Source organism: Platalea leucorodia (genome assembly GCF_965183815.1).
Source record: "Platalea leucorodia genome assembly, chromosome: 4".
Classification (NCBI taxonomy): Eukaryota; Metazoa; Chordata; class Aves; order Pelecaniformes; family Threskiornithidae; genus Platalea; species Platalea leucorodia.
In genome coordinates, this window is record NC_138826.1 from 95,584,461 (window position 1) to 95,610,674 (window position 26,214).

The following is a 26,214-nucleotide window of genomic DNA, read 5'->3' on the forward strand; positions in this document are numbered from 1 at the left end:
GGAAAAAGCTATTAGTAAGTCAAAGAAAACAAGACAAAAATGAAAGAAACCATTTTAAAATGGTAGCAAAAATATAATCACTGCATGGGAATATGGGAATCCATGCACTGTCTCAGTGTTATTAGCCTCTTACCAGATGCAGTACAAAAAAACCAGGTTAGAAATATGAAAGCAATAGACACAAAAGGGAAATGAAAACTTAGTCTCTTGGTGTTCATATGGGCCTTAAGATGAACACACAGGAATATGCTTCTGTTTCTTTATGTAATCTATTTGTTTGCTACACCTACTGTAATTTATGCACTTTAGAGTGCCCTCTTCAACCCCATGCCTGTTGCCTCTATGTACAAAACAGGTTAAACAAAAATGGCCAAGGAACACTTTACTCTGTTGGTGTTCCTCACATATGAAAGCTGTGATACTCACTCCAAATATTTAATTGACCCCAAGGCCAGTCCCTTTGAGACCCAGCTTACGTTAACACAAATAATGCAGTGCTAACAAAGAAAGATTTCCTCATATAATGAAGTATTTTAGTGCTCTAGCAAACATGATTCCTAGATATACTTCACTTCCTCCATTAGAGACTTATAACATTAAAGTCTCGTGTTTGCATTTGACAGTAGAAATAATACGGAGTAATGATTTACAGTAGTAAATGTTTAAAAATATCAGCATAATACAGAAGTAAATATTCTGAGCAGTGAGAAAGTATGCTTTTGGATTTTGTAATTTTTCCAGCTCTTGTTCTGTTTAGCCTTATTTTTCCTCTGAGTCCTATTTTCCTAAAGCTACGCTTTCACAAATTACTTATTAACGAGTCTGAATTAAAATACATACAATTGCCTATTCCACAAGTCAACTTAAACCACCTGAATGGCTTGTATTTTATTTTACTGATAATTAGGATTCATTTTACTTGTCTTGTGTGGAAGACCATCTTGACTAGTTATTCTAAAAACACATTTAGGGCATTATTCTTTCTATCAGCATCTCTTGTTCACCACCCTCACTAAAAGCAGACAGAACCTGCTCCAGTTTGTGATTTTCTCCTTGTAGGTCAATGAGATTCGCTGTTATTTCACACAGGTCCTCCCTGTCTGCCCTTGGCGAGACTGGAAACCGTGACCTCCTCTGAAGGACTGTGGCTTTTTACAGTGTTTTGGGTAACACCTGCAAGGGGACAGCACTAAAGGCACTGCAGGGAGCTGGGCTCAAGCTCCGAGATTGATGCCTCCACGCTTTCTATCCCCTTCCCTCACTCACGCCCCGAGGCAGGCGGAGGGCCACCCGTGAGCCTGCCGCTGTGCTGCTTGGGGGCTTTCAGAGGAAAGAGAGGTGGCCTCCAGTACCCTTGTGGGTGGAGGGCATACCCGGGTTGGCTGGAGGACCTTGGCAGAACTAATGAACATGGTTTTCCTGAGAGTTATGGACGGTGACTGGGTTTTCTGGTGTCCAGCAATGGTGGGGCTTGCGTTGCAGTGTCCTGCGGTGGGAAAAGCCAGGGGAAGGGGTCTCTCCTTCAGCAGTTTGCCAGGTTTTGTTAAACTTCTAGAATCTTTCTGTCTCCTACACGTTTGCCAGATTTGGTTGATAGAAATGAGGAGTTCAAACGGAATTAAGGAGGGGACCCAAACAGGCATGCATACACACAGAGAAGGCCAATGCCACATCTCCTTTTCTCAGGAGACCAAACTAAGCAGGTTTAATACAACTGAAAAATGTGTACAGGTAAAGCCACAGTAAAGATACTGTGTCTGTTTATCTTAGTACTTGAGGGAGTGCAGTTCAGCTGAACATCTCCTGGGAGAATGTTCACAAAAGATGTTGATCTTGGCTGTTTCTGGAAAGTCAAGACTGCTGAGTTAGCAATTTTCTGCTTCATGGTTTAATAGTTCTCATCCTAAGAGGCCAAAAATGGAAAAGAAAGAATTAACCTTCTGATGCTTGAAAACTTTTTTTTTTTTTTAAATATTTTGAACTTGACCAACAATTTCTACTCATCTTTTTGTGAGACTCAGACCTGAAAGGTTAGAGATGACACCATTAAAGCATATCTGGACAAGTTAAATCTACATTGTTCCTAAGCTGCCTATCATCACGGATTCATGAACGTTAATTCTGGTGTACTAACGCAACTTTCTAATGACTACCTACTTCTGCACTGAGGACTGACATGTACAGCCTGATAGTCCTGTTATGGGGTGTTTTGTCAAAATGCTAATACAGCTCCTACCTGCTGTATTACTTCATCGCTTTTTTTTTTTTTTAGCCCATACGGGTTTTCAAGAAAGAAGCGTGAGTTTTAGAAATGCTGAGCAGTCAGATGCTTCAGTGACATCAAGAGGAGATAAAAGTGGTCAAAATCAGGTGTGCTTTTAGAAAGGATGAACATGCTTTTTCTTCATACCTCTTAGTATTGTCCTGCTCAGCCCCACTCATATGTATTTTATGGCATTGCCTCCCTTTACCCTCCAGCTGTATTATAGCTGCATTATAGCTGCATCAGGTTCTGCTTGTATCACAGCAGAATCAGATCAATAACATATCATTTAGTATAAGAGTCTGCTATTAACTTCTAAGAGGCTCCCCACCTAAGTGAGATAAGCTGGATTTGGCCCTTGGTTATGTTTTAAAAGGGATCAAGACACAGCAAAATGTTTTATATTAATTTGATATTTTGCTATCAGGGTTTTCTCTTTTAAATAGAAACAAGGGATACATAAGCTGATGTTTGGGAGAACTTAGCATTTCAGCTTAAGTGGGAAAATCTAGATGGCAAGTGTGTTATCTCATCTGTGCAGAGGCATGGCTTCAAATTTATTACAGCTCATTTTAAAGCCAGAAAATTTGCCAAAATTAGTAATGATTCAAACTGTAATAAAAGCTGAAGTCCCTGCTAGATCATACATATTAATATACCATCAGCATAAAATGCCAATTTAAATTCACTGATGCCAGTCTCCATCCCATGAGAATCTGAAGCAGCATTAACAGCTTCTGTCAAAGGCTCTCGTGTTAAAATCAAGCAGCATGGTGGTAGGGAAGAGGAGCGACACAGAAAATACCTTTTTCTGTAGTAATCAGACTTTAAAGTTTCCAAGTTTTCTTGATCTCTACAACATCAGAATTTATCCAGCTGTGTGTTTGGGCAAGCAGTCATTTACTGCTTACTAGGACAAGGTCCAAAAGTGGCAATCTCCTCTCAGGCAAAAGTTAGATGAATGTGGTCTTTTGGCAGCCTGCATATTAAGAGCTACCCTATTCCCAGGTTCTCCATAGAGGACACCAGTGAGATTAGTAAAATGTCATTGGATCTGATTTTGTACTGTTTGGGAACTTTGAATTTCAGTACATCACTCTTCAGGCTGGTTTTGCAAACATGACATCCTGAGATTCCTTAACAAATACTGCCAACCCTCTGCAACACCCACTGCCTTCAAGCAGTGTGATTCAGACAAGTAGGAGCTTTTCTTTCCATTAGTCCCACTTGCAGCTTCATTTTAGCAATGAGGTGACTCCCTCCTTCCCTTCCCACACAAATAATCCTCTCCTAAAGAAGTCCAGCTTTTAGTAATTAATAGCATTTTGCAAAGTCTGGCTAACCCTTTAGCAAGAACTGTCAAGAGCATCAAGGCCAGGGAGAGCAGAGCTCAGGGCTGACTGTCGTTATTCCTGCTTCTGCCACCGACGTGCTTTGAGATCTTTAATAAGTTAATTAACCTCTGTGACTCAGTGTAAGCACTGGTGTAATGCACGTACTAATGCTTAACACAGAGTCCCGCAGATGTAAGGCATGATAAAAAGGTAGACAACTATTAATGTTACTAATGATCATTAGTTTGAAATCATAGTCAGGCAAAACCAAAAATAACAAGGCCATTGCAATTAGCTGAAAGGTAGGGTTGTGATATTTAATTATCATTAAAAGGGTACATGATGAAAAATCCATTACGTGTTTTCAATGGTACTACTTAGAGAGAGAGGAGAAATAACTTTGTGGGATATCTGCAGTAAAGACCAGGAGTAACATCTCTGAAAAACGAGGATCCCTATATATTCTGATTTTTTCTCCCAGCATACAACTTACTTTTCCTACTGTGTTGGGCACCGTGGCTATTCAAGTAAGTCTATTTTCATATGTGTGATAGGCTTGTGCACTGAAAGATAACAAGCCACAAGTCTGTAAGTTTATCTCTACTTTTGTTGTTGCTGTTAGTGTTCTTACTATGCTTAATACTAATTATATGTGTTATCTAGAGAACACTAGGTTTGGGTCAGAACACTTTTGTCCTGTGTGCTGCACACATACATTAAAAGATATTCATGGACTCAAAGAGATAGCAAAAATAAGCTGACATCTTTATACAGGACAATTGGTTATAACTATCTTTCCATTTCTTTTAAACATTGCCCCTGGGATGTAATTAGATAAAGAAAAAAAAAAATCTCTTCCATCAGTTAAGGTATTAGTGATCAGAACTGAATATTGGCAGTCTCGAAGCAGACATTCCTTTCCAGCTATCAAGAATTTTCCTTTATTGACTTGTATCTTTCAGCCTATCAAAGCTTAATTTGTAGCTGAAATCCTGATCCTCCGATGAATCATGTTTTCTTTTGAATGCAAAGGGCGTCTGTCTGGCAAAGTTGGCAGCCTGATCTCCATAAATATTGTTCTATTGATAAAAAGAGGAATTGGATACAGGGACTATCCAAAATAAATATTTTGCAGGGATCCTGAATGTCTGAATACAATAGAGCAAAGGAATGTTATCACATTTTAAATAATTCAGACATAAGTTGAAGTGAGTATTAGTTTTAGTTGAAAAACTGTCAAATGCAGTTTGCACCTTTTGTTTCGTTTGGGAAATCAAAATGGACACCTGTTTAGGGGTTGCTGTTTTCCCTTTTATCATCTGTAGGGATTTACCATTGATTTTGTTCGGAGCAAGTCTGGGCTTCTTAGTTTCTAGAAGATTTGAAACAGGATTTCAATGAGGTATTCAGAAACACCAGCCTGACGTGCTCCTGCCCTTTGGGTGGAGGTGGATGGAAAAAGAGCCCTTTGTGCCCTCCCCATCCATCAGAAGCCTTCGCAGGCTTGGGGCGGCTGCCTCTGCATGCCAATGGGGCAGACGTGCGAGTGGAAAATCAGCTGTGCATTGCAGGCAGGCCAGGCTGCTCCCAGGATCGGGGGAAACCTGTATGCCCCCTTTTCACATCGGGAAAGCACAGAGGCACGGTTTCTCCCTGGAACATAATCCTCCAGGGGCTCTCTTGGCATGGCACACCTCCCCACTGCCCCCTGACAAGGCTGTGCCTCAAAAGATGAAAGACATGCTGCTGTATGCTGGCACACCTCCTCCTTTCTGCCCCTTTTGCTCCTACAAAAGCTACTTAGAGCAGAAAGGGTGTGCAGAAGGAGGAGGTGTATGTGGAGGATTACTGCCTGAGAGGTCCTCAGAAGGGCTTACAAGAGGTGCCTCAGCACTGTCAAGTCACAGCAGAAAATGGGCTGACACAGAGGCGTGAGCAGGCTCGTGCTGAAGGCAACAGGACCGTACCTCTGCGTATCCCGTGTCATCCGCCTGCTGCTCTTTCCCAAAGGGAGCAACAGAGGAATTTCTCATCACAGACTTTTCCTTCTTATCAATGAATTGCACTATATTGCTGCTGCAACATATAGTGTACGAATAACAGAGAACATATCTTTTAATTGGCTCATCTATTTAAGAAAAGAGAACTCCTGTCATCAGTGCTGGACTGTATACGAAAATTCGAGGATAAGATATGACCTACTACTTCTTTGCCCTGTAACTCACAGCACTGCTGTGACTGCCACGCAAGGGAACCTTTGTATAGCGGATGTGACAGATACACCAAGACTGGCTGTTTATCTGCTTCTCTCTTCCTATGAATAATTTTCCTTTCCGTACTGTACACCTTCTGAAAAGGGTCTCCTGTTTCAAATTGATTTAATTTTTTTAAATGCATGTTTACAATGAAATCGTAAAAAACCAATACTTCTGCAATAATAATAATAATGGCATTATTTACTTGGAAGTAGATTCCTCTGTACTGGAACCTCAAGCTGAACTTCCCTTTTTGCTTGTATTCTAGATCACAGAGAAGCTTTGTGTTTATCAGCTTTCCTTGCTATAGGCACATTTTGGCACTTTCACCCTCTCAACCTTTTCAAAAGAGTCTACTACTTTTAAAACGGGGTCACACCGGTTACCTCCTCTCTACCATTTGTAGGAATCAATCAAAGGCCTTCTTGGCACCAACTGAATCTTAAACATGCGTATTAGTCACTAAAAAAAAAATCTAAAACAGTGAGAAATGGAGATGGCATTCTCCCCTGTGTTGACCCAAAAGTTTTCTCTTAAAGTTCAAAGAGCATTTAACAAAACCCAGAGAACACCAAGGAATCCACAGGCAGCTCCCCATCACTCTGAACGCACAGGCGCTGCCATCAGAGCACGCTGAAATGCCCGTCTGACATCGTGCCCGGCAGCGCAGGGCCCAGCGTGAGGGCTGAGGCTGGAGGAGGTCCGCCCAGGAGCTCAGCCCTGGGCGGCGGTGGCTGTGCCACACGCTTTGGCAGTGCTTCGGCACAACCTGGTGCCTGTGACCCCAGCCACAGCCTGCTCCATCTCTGCCTCGCCAGCAAAGCTCACGGTGCCTTCCTGGCTGCGCTTCTTGCACAAACAAACTGCACCTGAGGGAGAATAAAGAACTGCTTGTAAAAGGAGTTAAGCAAAAACCCGAGACAAAGAAAATAAATAGTGGTTCATGAAAATGTCACGCGGCCAAAACCTAGGGCACAGAATTCCTCAGGCAGCCTAAGAGAAATACAACTGTTTGTTACGGTGCCATCTGCTAGACTGCAGGTCTTGAAATCTGTCAGAGGAAGGCTATGTGCCTAATCAAAACATAGCCCCTTCTCTTGGCTCAGTGATTTAATACCATTGCTTTTTGGTACAAAACATTCTTCAAAGTACCACTGTGCTGCAAGTTACAGGAATGCCTTTCTGGTGCGTCTGTCAGAGGTCTTATTTTGAAGCACAAGCTGAAGTTACTGGGGAATTTTGCTTAAAGTCAGACAGTGTAATACGGATCTCTGCATAACCATTTTTGCCTTGTTCACACTCCTCTTTTTCTGCTTTTTGCTCTAATTCTTACAACTAGAATTGCTGAATTTTGGGGGAGGCTTTTGGTAAACATCAGAAAAATACTCATTAAACTGGGAGAAACTTTTACTTCATTTAGGTCTACAACATTAAATTTAAGAGGTATAATAAACCATTTTTTCTCTGGGACTACAATGGTTTTTCACTCGCAAAAAGAGTTTTGTACCTGTACAAAGAGTTACACCCTGGGACAAAGTTTTAAGGCCACGCTTACTATTATACCACAGCAGACTACATTAGTGCATCGGAAATGCACAAAACTGTCTATATTAAATGCTTTCTGTCCTATCTTCGCAGCACAGAACCCAATCCAGCTGCCTGAACGTAGGCCCCTAGTGCCACCTGCACGTCCGACCATGTCCCACCTGGTTCCTCACCCGTCTCTCACGCTGGGGAGTGCAGGTTCCCCAGGGCTCACAGCCAAACCTGGCAGCCCCTTGCAAATGTCCTGAATTTATTTTGCCACTTGGGAGATGGAATCAATCCACTGATGACTGCACATCTAGTTTACTTTGAATCTCTTAAATACATCTCAAGATAAAAAGACCAGCTTTTTGCCTGCATGTGGTTTTCAGCCATTCTGAGCAGAGATGCAGTGCTTAGGAGTTTGCTCACAGAGAAGCTCCCACAGCTGTCATAAATGCCACCGTATTCACTGGAAAAGCTTTTTTTTTTTTTTTAAGTTTCAGTGAGCTTCGAACAGAGCTCACGAAGTCATTATTTCTCTTAAAATGCCAACTAGAGGCCTCAGCTGAGACTGACAAATACTGAATAAGAGACAAAAATTTCCCCAGAAGTTTTGAAAAGACACCAAATAGATGTGATAGACGATGGGCAGATAAACTGGATTTTTTTTAAAATTATACTCACTTTATTGATTTAGTTTCTACAAAAAACATATGTGGTGGAATCCAGAAAGGAGCTTGCTGTTCCCAGGTCAGCACTTTAACTACAAAGACATTCTTCTTCACCTATCAGTTGTGAGACAGGTAACAGAGATTAGGTTAAGACCATTATTAAGAGCTCAGGAGTTAGTTAGAAAATCCATGACCTAACGCCCACACAACTTTTAAGCAACAAGGCAGTGCATGTGCCCTAGGATGCTATCTTTCATCACATGCTCATGTCCTTTTTTCCTTCCCACAGGTCCTTTCTCAGTGCAAAAAGCTGACTGCACTCAATTAGTGAGTAACGTCACACAATTTTCTCTCCATTGTTCAGTGCATGGCCCAAGCAGTCTTTCTTCTCCACTGATGAAGCCGTGCTGTTAAAGTAGGATTATTCACATCCTCAAGAGCTCTTTACAATGCCTTTCACTGCAGTGTGTACATGCTTCACCATCATTCGTGACCTAGTTTCACAAAGCTCTTCTGATACATGGACTTTGTATTTTTCCCATGTTTCAGCTGTGGAAATGCAGTGCAGAATGACTAACGTCAAGTCGAACGGCATAGGCACGCCTAGGACTGCAATGTCGTTAGGTACGCTCCGAGAGCTTGTTCAGGGACAAGTCTCATCTCTGGAGGCTTTAATGGGTGAACCAACCACTTTCTACTGAGGTGTTTTGAACTACAGCATTTTGAAGGGATCTCATGGGGCCAAAGGTGAATTTTTATAGTGACAGCAAAAGATAAGCTCCTGATACAAGGTTTATCCTTTAGTGAAACTTCACATACCAGCTGCAAATATCAGAAGACACTACAATATTTAAAATAAAAGATGATGTGCAGTTCTGAGACAGGTAGAAATATATTCTTTATTCCATACCTCATGCTCAAAACCAGCAGTACAGCTTTAGCTGAAATATTCGGGGGGGGGGGGGGAGATGGAAAAATTTCATTCCAAAGGGAGAAAGGTTGGAAGAGTTGTGAGAAGCTGAACACAGGGCATTACAACAGGAAACATGCAACCTCAGGAATATGCTACTGGCCTGACTGCGGACTCAGACAGCATCCAAAACAGAGATGTAACATTAAAAGGAGTGTACCATAAGACTGAAAAGAAACGAAGCCACAGTAAGAACACCTAAGTAAATAACGCCTGTCAAGAAATGAAGTGTGTTCTACAGATAGTAAGCCCAGAGAAAGTTGAAGTGTGTATTTCTCTGATTATTCCTACTCCAGACTTGTGGCACCATGGAAATATCCTTTTCTTGTTTTCCACTGCCAGCTTGTACGGAAAAACAGCTTGCTGGTTACATAAAATAGAGGTTATCAGCAATATTGCTAATTAGCAGTGTAGTTGCCAACTAAAAAGTTAAACTCTGAGAAATATGACCTAATGTTGCACAAATATGCTTCATCAATCACAGTTAAAAAAATACACAACAGCCAGTATTTTCTTTGGACTGGTAATAGAACCTATTGGCAGTTAGTGTAATTAAAGGCTAGTAAGCAGACTAAAATGTTTTGGGGTTTCTAGCCTCCTTGTCTACAGAGGAAGGATGAAAGTGTTTTTAAAATGCCACAGCCTTGAGCTGGTAGTATTTCTATTTGTTTAAAAGGGGAAGAATTTAGTGGGAGTCCAAGGATCTACAGGCAAATCCAGGTTCAGCGTGGGGAGATCACAGGTCTCTGGGCACGGTCAGGCTTCTGGACGTCCTCTGACGGAGGCTTGCTGTTGCTGGCACTGATCTTGCCGACAGCAGGCAAGGGTACTGCGCTGCAGTACCAGCATCCCCCTGGGTATCTGTCTGGTGGTGTGACACACAGAGCTCCTATTTCTTTGTCCCGCTGTGTCCTGTAAACTTTGAAAGCTATTGTGGAGTATCAGTAACGTGGAGAAGCCTGAAGGGCTGTTCAGGACATGGGTTTGTTTGGCCTCTTCCCTTCGAATGGAGCCGAGGGAAGTACAGTTCATTTCTTTAACTTATTAAGTGCAGAATTTTTTGAATGATGGCTTGTAGCAGATGGGAGCTGAAGAGTGCAAAGATGAATAGGGAGCTTGAACAGCAACCCAAAAAGAGACATTCAGCAGATTATGTTCTTAGGCTTAAATGCAATGAGGAAAAAAATCTTGCACAGAAGAAATCACTTTACTGATTTAATGAAGCTAAATCAATGGTTTTTTGCAATTCTATTTCCAAAAAATAGAGTCTAACGGTGAGGATGAATCAAACACGCTTAAATATTCGCTCTGAATGCCAGTTTCCCACATGCCATACAAGAGCATTTTTTTCTGACCATTTTTTTAATGCTGTCAGACCAACGTTACTCATCTATTTTAGTACAGACTCAGTAAATCAAGGATACATTTCACAGTAATATTTATTTAAGCAGCAAAACATTACTCATGGACATAGAGAACTAAAGTTCCATTTATGTTCAGCAATTTATCATTAGACTCACTGGATTCACATACCATCCCAGCAAGATAAGGAATGCTATGAAAAAATCTGTTACTTACGAAAAGGAAAATCAAAATCTGAATATTAAATATATTGCACTGCACTCTGATGGAGCTTTTGTTTTAATATTGGCAAAAGAGGACAGTGCTATAAAAGCAGAACATGCTACATGAAAAGAACATGAGTGGAAGTAGTGGTAGTGGTAATTGGCACTGAAGCTTTCATGAACCCCTTGACTTCAGTGGCCTTTGGATGAGGCCCAGAAAAAAGCCACGTTTTTATATGGCAGGCAGATTTGATAAAGGCACACTCTGAATCAGAAACAAAGAAGTTGTGAGAAGCTATGTAGAGTGGACCATGAAGCAGAAATAAATAGTATTCGTACAGTCAAAGGAACAAGTATAATAGTTGTACAGCACTCACTTAAATCCAGTTGACTGATTCCGATTTAAGGAAGTTTGAGCTAGAAAAAAACCTAGGAATCAGAACATAAAAAAAAAATCTTCGAGATCTGTGTTATACATCTAAGATGAGCCCTGCAGGCAACAATACATCTGTTATGCTTGGCATTACGCCCATGCTTTGTATTGCAGTCGGGTTTCAGTAATCACAAACCCTCAAAAGGGTTTGTAACTTCTCCCTTCTTCCCTGGGATCACCTGGCCATCTCCCCAGTATGCTTCTAGCACAGCCAAGGCCCGTGAAATGCCATGTACAAACACTTTGGCTCTTCATGTCTCCTCATGAACATGGGTAAGAGCCACTGTTTCCATCAATGTAGGAATGGGTCTCTGGCGAAAGAGGTTTCCCTTGTTCCTAATGAAATGGTGAAAGACTCCAGCTAAGGTGGCTACGCACCAGAAAGCAGCACACAAATGTGTGTGGGTTTATAAACACAAGTGCAAAGCTGCAGTGCCGAACCTCTTCGCACCCCTATGGTATTAGAGCTCTTCAGGCGCCTTGGATTTTTAGTTTTTCCCAGGATTGTTTGAATAAAATGGAATTATTCAAGTGAGTGATTTAATCAGCAGAAGACAGACTGAATCCCTCTTTTTGTTCCAGTAAGGGTATGATTTGTCTGGCCTTGTTTTCAAGTTCAAGAGAAGGAGAGAACCTGTCCGGAGCCCAGAACAGCCTGCAGATGGAGAGCTGGGGCACCCTTTAAGGACCTGAGCCATACAGGTGTAAGCTGGGAGGAGAAATTTGAATAAGCCTCATATTTTCTCAATGGTATAGTAGTGACTAGAAAGAGAGGAAGAATAATAGTACACAATACCTGCCTGGAAGAGGGAGTTACTGCCTGCAAATGCCAATCAGGTTGTACTAGTTGCAGCAGTAAATGTCAGATTTAAGACATGTTCCAGTGCACAGCAGTACTTATTATCTACATATTAGGTATTCTCCTGGTGATTGACTGACTGATTCCTGAGCAGGACGGCTTATCTTGCCCTGGCTGTAGTCTTTCCCACTCTAGAGGCCTTCCCTCTTCCTTTCCTGCAGGGACAGCAGAGACCTAGGTAGGAAGATGCGAGAGGACGTCTCACCTTGTGTTGTATTGGCCTACAAAGCATTTCCTCCCTTTTTGGTCCCAATGCAGATTGCTGCATTTGCTACACAGTATTTTCCCTACGTACTAGAGCAGATCCTCGACAAAGGAGAAGGGAGGAGAGGAGAGATATGCAAAAAAGTTACTTTATACCTCAGCAGATGACTGTCACGAACACTACAGTGTCACGAACAACTGTGCTGTCATGGTGCTTTGGCCAGCACACTGATTTCTTGGAACAAAGTCATGCTCCCCAACCTACCACGTGCGAGGAACTTTTTCTGAAGACCATAAACAATGACTTATGTGTCTTTAGAAACAAACATTAATGGCTAAAAATAGAACATTATTAATATGTAAAAATGACATTTTGTCTATAGTCTTTCTTCTTCAGGTTTCTGCAATGATGTCGTCTTTTACCTCCCCCTCTGAAAATAGTACATGACTTGTGATGAGAAAGCAAGCTGCTTTCACAGGCAAGAAGGGACAGTGACTATGGGCACACAGTAAAAAATTGTCAAGCTAGAATGGCCAAACTGCCATAATATTCTATGTATTATACATTAACCTGCTTTAACTGAGAGGCAAACCACATGAAGTCTAATCAATGTTTGAATAGGCACCCAGAAATAACTGCAAACTGAAACATGGCATGCATGTACTGAACTTTACAGCAGTACCTATGACAAAAATTATGTTTGCAAACATGACACATTTGCAAAAATGTCTAGAAACCAAATACTTGAATAATTATCAAATGTTATTCAAAGCATTGCTGATACATAACTTGTAGCTGTGAAGAAAACACACATTGGGCCTTATTCCACACCTAGTTGATTATCTCAGCCCAGGAATACCATAAGTTATGTTTTAGATAAACTTGCAGTCGCTTTAAGATAAACTGGTACAAAAAACCCTAAAATTAATCACCACAGAAAAAAATTTAAGTACACTGGATCAAAGGACTGCTTTGCGCAGTCACTGATATGTAGTCTCATCTTTCCTAGTTAGGTATTGTGTTTCCAACCAGGGGTCAACTCGATGCCTGTCCACAACTGTTGTTCCTATCCTTCATAATTGCTGCCTTGGGAACCCTCATGACAGGCTCTGCCTTGGCAGTAGACTAAAAGAAATACTCCAGAGATCCCAGAGGAAGTGTTGCGCCTTTGTCAGTATGGTTCACGTTTGGAAGTATGTATGGAAGGTGGAAAAGAAAACGTTAGTGCTTTTCTCCCATTCCCTATGCCACATTTTGGGTGGGTTTAGATGCAAACACATTACAATGAAGAGCTAGCACTACACTTCATCTTTCGCTATGTTTATTAGTCCTGAATTAAATCCAGCCTGTTTTCTGTGTTGGTCAGTCATGCATCTGGCCGGATGGGTCTGGGTTTCTTGAGAACAGGGTTTGCTTTATTTTGGAAAGAAAAATGAGGCTGTGAAAACCTTTGAGGACAAAACTTTGCAGATTAAAATTACTGATGTAAATATTTTTATTGGTTAGCTAAAGCTAAATTTGAAATGCCCTATTTTGTTATTCCAGAGACTCTTGCATGCACATTTCATTTAGTTTTTTTATTGGAGAATGAAAGGACATGTTTACAGCAGCATAATTATTTAGAATGAGGGTTCAAAATTTTGTAACATCATTCCTGCTACTAATTCAGAAATCATTTGACCAAGGATATAATTTTATAAATAATTAAATAAATGCTAGGTAAGCAATAAAATCTCCTGTTGCATTTAGCCATTGCATGAAGGCACAGCGCACACTTAGATGACACCTTTTCACTCCGCTACTGTGTTGTGCAATGGTTTCCACATGCAGACTGGGGACTGAGAGGGGGATGACAGACTGCTTTATCTCCTTCACTTCAGGAAAACAGAAACCAGTTGACAGTGTATCCAAAGAGAAAGAGGGAAAAATTTGTTTGAAAACCACCAATGATACTATGAAATATCAAGTTTATTTCACATGACTCACACTAACTACTCTCCCCAGGCTGGCCAGATGACAAAGCACATTATAATTATGTGGCTAAGACTGAAATGCTCTTAAAGCCTACGTAACTAGCCTAATGGACTCCACTAAAACCCACCAAGGGCAATAGACCTCACAACCAAAGACCATAGCTAGATATTACAAATGGCAAGGCTGTAGTCCAGTGAAAACATGGTGCTAGTTGCAAATTGTTTCTCCCCAAAATGATTGCTCTGCTGAATGCTCAAGGAGAGTGACATCAGTTAGTGGTCACCCGTGACACTTTTATTCCTTCAGCCGTTCCTGTCGCTTCAGCTGTAACGAAAAAGGTTTTCTCTCCTTGCATAAAACTCCAATTGACATGAGTAGGCAGGGGAAAGCTTTTCTAAAACTAGAGCTCTCACTCCTTGAGTAAACAAGAAAATTCCTCCAAGGGTGTATTCATAGCAGGATTATTGTTCTCAGCATGGGTCTTCGGCAGCATGATTTCCCCCTGTATATGAAATAATTTGGCCAAACGAGGACAAAAGGAGAGCACAAACTGCTGGCTTCGCTGGCTGGACTAGATCACCCTTCCTTATTAGTTTGTTGGTGCTTTTGCTCCCTACTCCATGCTAAAATGAAAATGCAGCTCTTTGATGTGTGTGTAAAAACATCTTCTCCATAAATAAAAATTGGTTTTGAATAGTCAGTTCTCAATACACTGCAAGACCACCTACAGAGTCCTCAAAAGGCAAGGTAAAAAGAACAAAAAAAACAAACCAAGAGGAAATATTTTTAATGTCCAAAAAATTAATCTACTATTTTAAACACAGAATAGAAGCACAGATCCAGAAAATGATACCTACAAATTTCTGCCTTCCTCTACTCACTCAAACTTTTTCTATTCCTCTTCCATTTTCTCATCTTTACTTCTTAGTTTTAATGAGTTTATTTACTTTTTCCTATAATTGTTTTGCCTTTCCCTGTACCAGTCCCTGACTGTCCTTGTTCCAGTCATCAGTATGCCCAGTTCTTCCTCTTCCCAGCTCTCTATCCCTCCCCTTTTTCATCTGTGCCTCCTCCATTTTATGTCATATTTTCCACTCCTCCTTTGCTAGTGAGGAGCTGCGAGCTAAGGTCTCCTCCCTGCCACAGAAGAAAGTAGGAACAGGAGCACGTACAAAGGCAAAAACTCTTGTGGGGAAAAAAGGGAAAGTAGAAGTCCCACCCAACCACTGCCTTGTGCTGCTTCCATTCAAGAGCTTGCTGCTTAGAAATTCTTTCTTACTTCTTTTTTTGCCCTCCACTAGTATGTGAAGAAAACGGAGCAAGAGATTCCCCCATGGAGCTCCCAGACCACAAGGATAGCAAGAAAAAGGAAACATTCCCTTCTAGCAAAAGAAGAACAGATGTGCATGCTTTCCCTCAAACCTTTAGAAAGATTATACAGTCACATCCATCGGAGAAAATCATTCACCAGTTTTCTGTCTATTTTCAAATCACTCCCTTTACCCTAATTCTTCAGATTAGATCATCACCTGGCACAGGCAGCCACCAGGAACTCGCCTTGCTGTCGCAAGTCCCAGGTTTCCCAGTGAAGAACTCAGGAAAGTTACAATATCAATCTTGATTTGATTTTCATTTTTTTCATTTTTCCCCTTGCAATGATTTGAAAAAGAGCTCTTGGAGAGCTTAGATGTTTCTAGCAACTTAGTGAAAATGCCAGGCCTGCCACATCTATTGCTCTTCCTACTAGCCTACAGCTGTTTGGTCTACTTTGCGAGACCTAGCAGGTATCCTAATCAACCTATGGAATTATTTTTGGCAGTGGATCAGGACTGTGTATTAAACTTGAGATTAATAAGGAATAGTGCCAATATAAAACTGGGCTGTTCTCTTTCCCTGAAATCATTGAGAATAGATTACCCAAATACCATTTACACAGATGCATGACTATTGAGTAATTCTGGGTCATATTTTCTCCTTCATTTTTAATTTTGGGGAGAGTGTTTGTATTTTTGGTTCATGCTTCTTAAGTGAGGTTTTAGGGGTTACACTCACTGGCAATTTACCAGGATGTTGTCAGAGGCTGAAGAATAAACCTTGCCTTCAAAACAATGCATCTCTTGGCTGGATTTTACAGTAATCAACATTGCAATGCCACTACGTGTTTTTTCTGAACTCATCAGCACAGAGCTGTTGAAAATAGCTCGATGCTTCTCCTTTGCCTCCTGACATTAATCATAGTTAATTAAGTGACAATAAAGTTCGGGTTAACGCAAACAGGCATTAATTCTTGTCATCTCCCCATTCTCGGGAGTATTCAAGTTGGACAAGCAGAGAGAAACAACATTGAAAATATATCCTGGAAAAAACATTCAATTAACATCAGCATTGGAGGTCTTATCAGAGATCTGTTATAATGTATGCCCCATTTTTTCCCCAATAACTGCATGCAAGCAAATCCCAGTGTCTGCTCGGAGTTAGATGTAGGACTGAGGTCTACTTTTACAAGCACTAGAATAAAAGCTTTTGTATCCTTGCTGCTGAATGTATGCCAGGCAGTGTCAAGCAGCAAATGTGCCAGATTCATTTTTCTAGAAACTTATTAGAAATACTGAAGTGTTTCCTCACACTGCTCAAATGTAGGAAACTAAATCAAATTGGGGGCTTAAGAGCAAGCAATATTTCCTGGGTGGCAAAAAATTGATTTAGAAAGGTTTAAGTAAACAGTTCCTTTTTCTTTTTTTGTCGGAGTTGGGGAAGAACAATAATTCAAAAATCAGCTTAGAAAAATGGAATAACTATCACTAGATGAAACTACCGTTGTTCCAAGGTGTGCTGGCAATAGTCCTGAAATGACTTTTTCAGCTGAATGAAGTGGTAGCTAGCTGCTACCTGCTTATACATCACTCACAGCTCACTGCCTAGGGTTTAGAGGATTAGCAAGTAGATCTTTTTCTCAAAGGATATGAAATATATGAGGTCTGTTACCTCTTTCAGCTAAAGCGTTCACAGTTCTGCTTCTAGGTACAGAAAGATACACACGGTAGCCCTGTCTTTAAATATGCTTTCCATGACTTCAGTTCAGCCCAGCCATTTGCCACCACCAAACCAAAGCTCTGCTGCTGCTTCATCACCGACTATCCAGCCCTGCAACACTACTGCCACTGCCACTACTCCTCTGGAGCTTGCTGCTGCTCTGTCCCCACCACAATCACCCATAGCTCCCCACCCCACGACATTGTCCTCCTGTGAGCCTCACAGCACCCCTGCAGCACTTCTGCCTGCTGGGGAAGATTTATGGCCTGCAGGACTGTCTCCTTCCACAAGGAGAAGGCAGTAGAAGTTGGAATTGGAGTTGCCTTTATTAAAGAAAGGCAATCTCTCCATGTGGCAGTTTGGAGAGATGTCTCTTGTTCACAGGTTGTCAGATATCAACCCGTAAGTTACAGTTTTGTGAACATTAAGTGGAAAGTTTGTTTGTAGTAAAAAGACACACACTTAAGACTTCAACTGTCCAGTCATCTCCCCTTGCTCTCCAACAGGTCCTTGGAAAGAGTTCCTATGTGTGACACTGATTACCTCTACTGAGAAATTTCAAGTGCTTTTCAGGTTTGATGCATCGGCTGCAGCTATCGCTAATCAACACTGCAATGTCACTACTTGTTTTTTCTGAACTGCCCCTTGGCAGCCCCTTCCAGCCCCTCAGTCCTCACGCGAGAGCAGGGGGCTGGCGGCATGGCCGAGGGAGCCGTGAGCACCTACCCTGGGGTGCCCTCGTGGGGCTCTCCAAGGGCATGCCACCAGTTCCACAAAGCAACGTGCAGGCCCCTGCGCCCCAACTCCCAAATGCCCTTTCCCAGGGTCCCTACTCTGGGCGGGCATTTATTTTCTCTCTGAATAATACCAGACAACCAGGAGCAGAGAGCCAGGTAGCGTCTCTTGTGTAGGCTCATGGATGATTTGTATCGGAAGAAAAATGTCTTCAAAATGAAGTTGTGGAAGGCCATTTACAACAAAGAAATGGTACCCACAGCATTTTAAGTTTCTCATAGCAATAATTTTAATAAATCTTTTAATTTGGGCACTCTTACATACTGTGCTGAACACATAAGTGCTGGCAGGTAGAAAAGCAGGCTTGTGGCTTGTGTTGTAGTCACAGGAAGAGAACCTGAATTATTTACAAGGGGAAAATTTTTCAGTCTGGGAATCATAGTCAAATGAGGAAAATTAAAAATCTCAACTACTGCACAGTGCAAAGGCTATAAACCTGAGATCTCCCATCACGATTTTTTTATGTGGCTAAAGGACATCTGTATTTAGCAGATTGCAAAAATAATTCATATACAAGTGGATGCAGGTGGACTTGCTTTTCCCTGCTCTAGCTCCTTTAGCATTAATATAGGCTAAATACATGATTTGACACAGAAACATAACTTATTCTCTGAATTAGTTATCACTGTCTTACTTTCGGCACATACTGGCTTTCATGCTTCTGCTGCTTCTATGCAGTATTACTGCACTTTTTTTAATCTTAATTTTTGAGCTTGCAGCAGTACAAACCTGCTGGGTGCAACGACTCAGCTGCTTTCCTCCTCTTATTGCTGTGCACAGCACATATATCTAATAGCAATGATGAAGGGTAAAAGGAATGGGGAAACCAGATAAAGACCATGCTTCGTTGTAGATACATATATGCTACTATTGCATAATATAGATACATAGATGCCTGTGCTCTTCATCTATGCCCACTCAAGAAATTTGGTTTAAAGATGTATCAGCATATCATAAGAAAGAAATAATAATGCATTCTTGTGTTGGTATTACAGCAACACTTATGGTAAAGACAGACTTTACATTGTTTCTGTAAAACATTTTGTCATAAGGACAATTCTGCTCTATCTCCTCAGTTTATTGGTGTTCACTGCTCCAGAAAAAGATATTTTACTAGAAAAATAGCCTTAGCCTTCACATCCTGCTCCTGAAATGGGGGCCTGAGCTCTCCTGCACCTTTGGATATAGAAAGAGGTGTAATTGCCCCAGCTTTCAGAGCTGGGTTGCACAGAGGACCCTATGTACACACCTAGATTCACGTGTTACAACTTTCCTTTCTTATGGTAAGCAACTGAAAGAAATGAAATTTGTTTCCCCATTTCTAATATTGTATAGCAGCTCTGCACTTACTTTTGGCAATCCTTCCTCTAACCAGATGCACTGAGTCCTTGAAGAAATCAAAAGCTGCCAAACATCAGCCTCTTCACTGAAGAGACATGAGTGGGAACCACTTTGCAGGGAGAAAGCCACTGCAGAACGAGACCACACAGCTCATTTCTGTTTCTTTTTTACCTTCTAGACACTAGATCTGAGGTGGGGATCACAACACTGGCTGCACTCCTTGAAAAACCTGATTAAGAGTGGCCAAATTATGCTGAAGACGTCCTCCAAGAATTATTTCCATAAAGGCAACACCATCTCACCTGGTGAAAGCTATTTTTCATCTGTTAAAAGTCAAAGAAAGAATTTAAGAAAGAATTGAAATTTGCATAATTTCCTTCCTTGTGTTTTCTCATATACATTCAACCAAGCTCATTAGTGCTTACAAGGTAGCTTTGCTTTAAAAATATTACAAAAAATCAATTATGGCTGCTAGCTGTTAAATAAAGAGGTGACACTTGGGAGCAATCTGGATTGCATGATAAGCTGAGTTCATTTGAACAATATGCACTTGAATACAGTTAATGTAATGTCATTAACCTTGATATCAAGAATGTAGGTTACTGTTACAGAAGGATGACTGTATTTTGGAAATCAATAACCAAGTCAAGGATTTAAGGGTCATCATTACCACGCAACTCATCATGCATTCTTAATGTGAGGCTGATCCCAATTCCATCACTGCACTTGTGCAGAATGTGAAATTAACTCTTTAGGTTGCCAAGGTGTGAGTAAGTAGAAACTCCAATTGGAAGACAGGAATGAGGGAGGATCTTTAAAAACAATATATTGCTTTAAACCACCATCATTTTTATAGTCAACCGCCATTGCCTGGCCTCCCAGAATCATGCAATCATGTCAGAAATGTAACTTGCATTAAAAGGGAGACAACCCTCCGCCAGATATTGCTCTCTAGTTCTGATTGCTAGGGAAAAGAAATCTGAGAACATGAACCCTGGGGTTTTTTTTTCATTAAATCTCATCATGCTTAGACCTACCAAGCTGCCTATACACCAAATAAAGACAAGGGAACTATTTTCATTTTAGAAGGTATAACAAGATTGAGTAGCTAAAATTAAGGGACTTTCAACTATGAAGTATGATGCACAGTTTTATCACCAAAGGTGTTTCAATCTTCAGTCTGAGCTGGAGAAGTGAAGACTAGTGCAGGAAAGGTATGCTGAAGTGGTTTGGCTTATGTATGTAGATGGTCAGTAAACTGGGATAGTTCCAACGTTAAAATCTATAGTTTTAAAGCTGTCTATGTTTGGTTTCTTGGCTCCAGTCAGTGGAATAACAGAAGTTCATCATCTGTGTTAGCTGGTACTCAATCAGTACTGGCAGTTGTCAGCTATAACTAGTTATGTCTCTCTCTCTCTCCCAACTCTTGTAACCTGAAAAGTCCGGCAAAGATTCATAACACTTTTAGTCCTGGCATGGAATGGGACTTGGTCTCTGCACAAGTTACTCCTGCAGCTGTTCAAAGTTGGTGCAAACACCCTTTCCCAATGTAACAGGCATTTTAACTTTGTTAAAATGTATTCCATCAGCAGTTTTCTTTTTTTCTAAGGAAAACTCTGGGTGACCAAAGGTGGACTTTTCCCTCCCAGCTTTTCTTCCTCTCCAGTTCATGGCCTTGCAGCCAGGGATGTGCACTGGCTCTCCCTGGACATCACAGCTCCTGTCTGCAAAGTCTCCCCTGGGGACACCACGCCACCTTTGCGACTCAAGTAACGGACAACCCTGTGGTGCTAAGTGAGGAACACAGGGCAGCCAGCCCCAGGCACGCTATACTTTTTACCCCAAGACGACAAACCTTCCTGTCCTTCATACCTCCTTCTGGTGCTCCAGGAGATCCTCCTGCCAGCTCCCAGTATTCTCCAGGTGGATAACTACAGCCTACTGCTTCCTCATGCCTCCAAAACAATTTGGCTTTTTCACCAGAGAAAAACCTTTGCAAGGCTTACAGCTTTCCTGGCAGCCCTCTGTTTTGACCAAAAGGCCTTTTTTCCCCTGGCAGTCCTTCCCAGCACTCTTCTGCCTTTAACTCTCTGCTTCTGTGCCAGGATAGCTTGCAGGAATGGGGCCTATATGAGGATATAATCGCTTGGGAAAGGAATGTAATTAAAAGCAACATATAAAGCAATTAAAAAAAAAAATCTTCTGAGGACGCTCAGCTGGCACAGTGAGAATCTTGCTGAGAATATTTAATTGTTCATGTTATTAAGTGCAGACAGTTTGGTTTTAATTCAAAACAAACATGGCAATTATATAAAAAAAGTATATCAATACAACATTATAACTACAAAGTTAAAAAAATGAAAACATCGGAAATATAAACATTCAGGCTTTCAAGACTTACTGGATTAACCAGATAATTCAAAAAGTCCTAAAGTTTTATATTGACTACAATATAAGGAATCAGATGTAACACTGATGCAGTTGCCTTGATTATTCATACTTTTCATTCCTGTTTTTCCAGTTAAATCTGCAGCAGAACATACTGCATTTGATGATAACAAGTGTGTATCGTAAGAAACACTTCACAGCTGAATTTACATTTGTTATATTTTCTTTCCTACACATCCTGTCTGCTTATCATTTCACTTTTGAAGTGTTTCCACACTGACATATTAATGTAAGGTTTTAGTTTCTTTTCAGAGAGTGTATGCACTTGTTCTGCTATTTGATCAAAATGTTTGATAAAAATACATTAGACAGACTTGTGTGAGGTAACGCCCAAACTGATCAGAAAAAGTCAAAGCTACTTTTTTTTATAACTAATAAGAAGAAAATCCAGACTTCTTACAAAAGACAGTACTTAGTTTTATCTAGTACGTCTCTCCTGTGGATGTTAACCAATTAACCTATTCTTATCTGAGAGAAGTAACAAGCATTTAGCCCTGTTTGGGAAATGCGAAACCTAAGTAGGGAGATGGACTACCACAAAACCAAAGAAAACTCCTTCAGCACTATGATTAGATATTAGGAGTTCTGGATTTCTCAGCACCTGCTCAAATCTATAGACAAAATGACTCTATCCACTCCAAAGAAAATACTTAATATCTCATTCTCTGATCAGAAGTATAAGGTATATTTTATATATGTATATATATTTATATGTATATTTTATATATCAGAAGTATAAGGTGTATTTTTCCCAAAGCTGATAATTTCCTCTTTTAGTAGCTGTTCCTGAACCACTGTATTTATTCCCATTATACCCTTACTGCCCAAAGCGTGCATTCAGACACTGCCTAAGCCAAGTCTCGGCACAAACCAGTTTTTCCCTTATGTCAAAACTATGTTGGGGAGGAGGGAATAGAGAGTGCTGGGATGACAGTGTTGACACTTGAGCTACTGTGGAGAATCACAAACATGATGCTCTAATAAATAATCCCCGCTGACAGGTTAAAAATCAAAGCTCATTAGCACAGAGGAGGGAAGGCGAGCATTTTAATGCCTCTGGATTCTATCCAGTGCAATTAACACCACATACAGCATATTGTTCACCTAAAGCCATAAATCACAGTAACAAGTGTCATATTATACACAGATCCTGAAACCACAAGAATGAAAATGAGGAATGGCTTAGAAAATGTTAGGGGATATGACATTTTTTCATATGACCAGTTGGAAAGTAAACCTAGTGCTGAAAATACTTCAAAATTCTTTCAAGATGGATGGTCCTCATAAATATGTCTGAAGGAGCCCATTTACCTGAATAACCTACATTGCTGTAATGCCTGTGGGCCCAACCCTACCAGCGCAAGTAATCAAGAGTAAGACAATGGTATTCCTGAAGTGAATATAAAAACTCATGTGCATTAGTCTGTACAGGACTTGGTAGGACTCTTACTGAAGTATTTAAGGAGAAAAATAGTGACCCCCAAGTTCAAAAGACATCAGAGAGAGATCTGAAGCTGAACATGCCATCCAGGTGCAGATGAAAGAAACCAGTGATTATTTCAGAGTATCTCTGTTTCCAGGTGGATTGGACCCCAGGATGGGGAGTTGTTAGATTGCTGCTACTGTTTAAGCCCAGTACCACATCCGCTGTGTTTCATTTTTTTTATTTTTAACCACTTGACACACTGTTGGAGGAGACAGACCTCTTTACAAGTCCTGTGCCCTGTCTGACATCTTTCCATGCAGACTGTCTTCTTTCACTAGTAAATAATGCAGAACACTAAATACATTGCTCTGATATATTTAATTATACCTCCCTTTTTAAGTTTTCTCTTCCTTCCTGCTTAGGGCATTAGGCATGCACACCACCCAGTTGAGAGAGCCATGAATTTGAGACAAACTCCAGATACTCAAGTGCTGGACAGGGAAAACATAGTTCTGATAAACTTTACAGCCTAAATACTGAACCATGTCTTTTCAGATTGTACTGTCAGTGAACTGGTGCACAGTGCAGTTGCTGCAGTGCCTGTGATAGCACCAGCGAGGCACAGGGCACCCCGAAGGCCAGCACCGTGCTCAAGCATACAAGGGACACCATTTCATCTCTCAGGAAGCATCACAGACCTGCAGCCTTTGCCTGCTCAGCCGCGTCCCAAAGCCCCCATGCTGTCCCTGCAGCAGGTGATATTCTGCAAAACATTTCTGCTGCTGCCCAGACCCATTGCTCCACACCTGCTTCTCCCTTCTGCCCCAACAAGGGGAAAAAATAGGATGGCAGGATGGCATGCGGCCCCACAAATCCCACATGAGCTACATCACTCTCCCCAAAAAGGTTTCTGGTACCCCATCTGCAAGCAGATATCAGAAACTGTTCAGAGGTCATCCCAGGACAGCATAGTTGTTCCTTAGGGACAAAAAGGACAGCACACTCAGAGCCACCCCTCGTGGCCCCTCTCTTTGTCAGACTCACCCCTGGCCTGTCCTGGCCTCTCTATCGGACCCAATCCAGGTGAATCCGCTTCCCAGCAGGGATCATGCAGCTATGCAGGTGCTCTCTGGTTGCATGGAAAATTTCTCAATGATCTGGGTTTGGCTGGGTGTGGAGGAGAGCACAGGTCTCTCTTGGGGAGCTCCTTGATGTAGTAGGAAATAGGCTTGGCACGGGCCACGTGCGACGAGTGGCTCTCTCTGCACTATAATTACCATTTCGAGCTGTGGGCCAGGAGAAGTGGGCTCTCGCTGCCAGTTCCCTCACATAGAGCTCCTGCAGAAAGGAGCTACAAAACTGTGTCCACTGCCAGCTGGGTGCCGGCCTGCTCCTCAGCAGTGGAAGGAGATTCCTCCAAGAGGAGTCCCACTACCTGCCCCTTGGCTGGAGGGCAGCCAAGGGACAGCAGACTGCCCCCCACCAGAGGCCGTAGCTATGGGATCAGGCTCCATTTTGCCTGCTCTTTTTCTGCCCTGTGACTCTTGTAGTCCTGTTGGCAGGGGCTGGTGTTTGACAGGCGGATGGGGACATGTCCCCTCCCCAGGCCTCCTCTTAGGAATGTGTTAGTGGCTGGTGGTTAAAGACAGGAATTATAATCCCTTGGGAGACAAGGATTATCCAGATGCTCGTTTTAAGGGAGGCTGCAGCTCAGACCCCATCTGAGGAGCAAGCTGGCACCACCATCACGGAGGCAGCCTCAGCACTTCTGCCCCTGTAGAAGACTGTTACCCCTGTCATGAATGTGAAGGTCTCCATGTTCTGGGGACAAAGGAACTGAACAGAGCCCTGAAATAGGTGCGGCAGTGCCAAAGGGTGGTGGGGATGCAGGTGTACCCCTATGCCTACCATGTCCTAATGATTTGCTCTGTCCCGATCCCTGCTTGACATGTAAAGCTTTCTGGATCAATGTTTGAAGGCAGAAATATTTCTTTGAGTAGGAAATCTAAGTGCCTTACTTAGGTGGTCTAGATTTTCCTGCCAGATACCTCTTTCTTTAGTCACTGCCTGTTTTAGCTGTCTGCTTCATGTGTTGCAATCTGTGTCTTGCCCTTAGGCACCAGCAAAAGTAAAATAATAACCAAGTTTTCTGTCAACAACTGGTTGGAAACAAACATATTCCTAACACACCATTATTTCTTGTCAGATGGGGAAGAAGGGCCTATAGCAGGGCAGTGACAGTGAGCCTCACACATGCCTCCCCTTTTTTTCATGTTCCCCAGGTATACATCCAGTTAGGAACAGGAAACACATAGCAGAGTAAGGCGGGGGGGGGGGGGGGGGCAGAAATTTGACCTTTGTGCATGTTTTGGAGGGGTCTTTTCCCCACTTCCCCTTCTATTTCAACATATTACCCAAAGCACTCAATTACACATCTAAATGCCTTCAACTTGTCAACAGAAATGGAAGAAATTGGCTCTTCTCCTAGAAGGGTATGGCTGTAGTTAGAGCAGAGCAAGATTCTTACCATAGCTTTCTAATCGAGTGTTCTCTGTGGGCATATATTCCCAGTCCTACCCTAAGTGTCTCTGAGAAAAGACATACCACCGCCCCACTCTCCATAGTCATCAATTATCCAAGCCCTACAAGCAGCATTATTAAGATAGAGGAGAGCAGTTTCCCACAGATATGCTTCTCATTTGATTCTCATGCAAAAATAGTTTTCAATTAGCCAAGCGGGTATATACCACAGGGAACACATGAAGGCTCCTTGGATTACTCTGCATAGGTGGAGAGGGCTCAGCATGGGCCTGGTAGTGCGCTGTCAGTCATGGCATCAGAGTCCAAGTCCAGCCCAGCATTCAAACCACTGTGATTAACGAGGCATTTTCTGAAGCCACTGGCACACCGTGAATGACGTGGTTACCCTTCAGCCACTTCTCTGACTTTCCAGCCCAGGTGACCACAACATTTACAGCTGCAGCTCCAATGAGCATATGACTGAGTGTGGACAGCCTGTGGTACAAGTCCCACACAAAGGTTTGGTCACTACCACGCCATAGTGTACAGCCCTTACTGCATCTCTTACAGCTTAAAAATCATACAAATCATACAG